The 2,393-nt window shown below is 38.7% G+C and overlaps 1 long non-coding RNA gene across 1 annotated transcript; it reads left to right on the forward strand.

Moving 5' to 3' along the window:
* The first annotated feature begins 471 nt into the window (after window positions 1-471).
* Window positions 472-1,962, forward strand: LOC118566799. Its single transcript, XR_004933294.1, has 3 exons — window positions 472-514; window positions 683-957; window positions 1,265-1,962. It is a non-coding gene; the product is annotated as an uncharacterized LOC118566799 (long non-coding RNA).
* Window positions 1,963-2,393: the final 431 nt, after the last annotated feature.

Genomic DNA, 2,393 nt, shown 5'->3' on the forward strand with positions numbered 1-2,393 from the left:
GACAGAAACAGACAGAGGAGACGAAAATTCTCTGATTGCCCAGACAGACCCAGACAGGGTCCGAAATTAACACTCGCCAGTCGCCAAATGCGAGTAAATTTCCCGTTTGGCGAGTGAATTTCAGAGGGCTAGCTGTATGGAGATAATTTCCTGCCAAAACGTTGTAAGCAAAAAAATGTGTTGCACACAAATAAAACCTGTTTTGCACACAAAATGATATGTCTCACACACAAAAAATTGTTTTGCAAACTGTTCGCCAACCTTGCACTCAAAATATAATTTATAAGTTTTCCTCGAGTACAAAACGGTCTGTGCTTGCACAAAACAGCCTCTGCTTGAGTACGAAACAATCCCACCACCGCTGCGGTAAATTTGTGCCAAAAGTCACGTGATGCATTGAGTTGTTGTTCAGACTTCCCGACAGCAGGGGGCGCACCCAAAAAAACTGAAACGCACCGGTTTGGCTGAGGAAGAGAGACGTGATAACACAGCTAACAGCATCAGCACCCCACAGGTAACTTTCAAAACTTTCCCGGTGAAAAAGTAACAGCTCACTGATAGATCATGTAAGATTTTAGTTAAAGGCCCTGTTTAGTTTTATCTCTGATCTAAAAATGCTGTGTAACGGACTTTTGAAAAATAATGTATTTAGACTATGATTTGATCTTTACTCTCCTTTCAGAATTAAACGTCTTTGGAGACGTGTGGTGCGCAGGAACTAACATACACAACAATGTGCTGCACTCAGGAGAGGACAACAATTCGCTTGACCTGTGAAACATGTTAGATAACTTCTGTTGTCACCATTTATTTGTCCCAAGACTACAACTAAGTTTTCACACCATCAGCAGTGGCTGAGATGACCATTCACTCAGAACTGAGGGGAATCTAACACTCAGTCAGTTATGGAAGATGGGAAGCATCCAGCATGCTGTGGTAGAACCAGAAATCACAGAGGTAAGAAGGATTTTTTTGTGCTGGCTATTATACAGTTTCTCACATTAATGCGTATATTTCAAACCAGAAATGAATTTATCTGATCATTTATCTGATCACTCCAATACAACAAAACATTGAGTACATCAGAGAGGTGGCACTGAAACTGGTTTCTTTGAAATCTGTTTATTATGGTCCTTCAAAATAATTAATGGATTTTGGAGTCATTTGCTTTTCCATCCTTAGCTTCATAAATTTAATTATATTCAGTAAGTTGTAGCAACAGAATCACGGCCTCTTTTTTATTCTCTATATATCTTTCTTGCAGGGACTCTGCCTGCCTCATATTGACTGGGACAACAGTGGACTGCTGGATGACCCACACTGTGGGGTCACTATTTCTGAAACTGGCAATGTGTTGAGCCCTGAACAACTTGGTAGCACTGAGGGCAGCCATGGATGCACTGGGACATTCTGAATCGCACGGCTCAGAATATATATATATATATATATATATATTGCTACTCTCCAGTATGACCAACACTTTACGGGTTTAATCTTATTGTGGTTACCATTGTTGCAAAAGGTTTTTAAGTAGTAAAATCTAGCCAGGGAAATGTAACCAAGTTAGTGCATTCACTGAATAAAAGTGTAGAACTGCTGGGATTATGATGGTAAATGTGTATGGTACTGTATAAAAATTTTGAAAATGCTGAGGTTATTGGAAAAAAGGGCACATGGAGCTGTTAATAAACCTGAGGATGCAAACAGTGTGGGAAAATTTTTGTCCTTTATTTTCCACATTGCATAATAAACATACCCTTTCATAAAGTCTTCATTTCCAATTCTTACCAATATCAATCAAAGTGAATACACCTTTCCACAAGGATTGCTTTTATTGTTGAAATCAAGACTGAAAGAACTCCATTAATTCTCCAGGTTTTTCCCAGTAAACAATCCATGTATTACCATAAAGCGGGCTGTATAAAACAAACTGGCTGATGAAATGGATGAAGCCAAAAACAGGACTATGAAAAACAATTTCTGCATGTAAGACTGTCAGGAAATTTAGAACCTCAAACCTGGCCTTTTTTTTCCAGCCTAAACGGCTCCACTAAGAGCTATGAAGGACATGCTGCAACAGTTAGTGATCAAAGTAGTTAATACTGGGAACTAAAACGGTTACATATTAAGTTATTTTTAAACAAGCTCAAATCATCTGCCGTATGTTTAAAGATTACATAAAATTTTGAATTGTTCAAGTCTTGGTAGTCTTGTGATGGAAGTCGGCGTGTCTCAAAGCAGGTTGATGATCTGGTAGCCTTCCATCCAGCCCAGAACTTTGATGACCTTCACCTCATCAGTGGATGCTGGAAAACAGATATGTGTTATGGATATGTAAAGGATAATACTCCTCTTAAAGAAAAAAAAATAATTACCAAGAAGAAAACAAACGT

The sequence above is a fragment of the Fundulus heteroclitus genome, chromosome 18 (assembly GCF_011125445.2).
Source record: "Fundulus heteroclitus isolate FHET01 chromosome 18, MU-UCD_Fhet_4.1, whole genome shotgun sequence".
NCBI lineage: Eukaryota > Metazoa > Chordata > Actinopteri > Cyprinodontiformes > Fundulidae > Fundulus > Fundulus heteroclitus.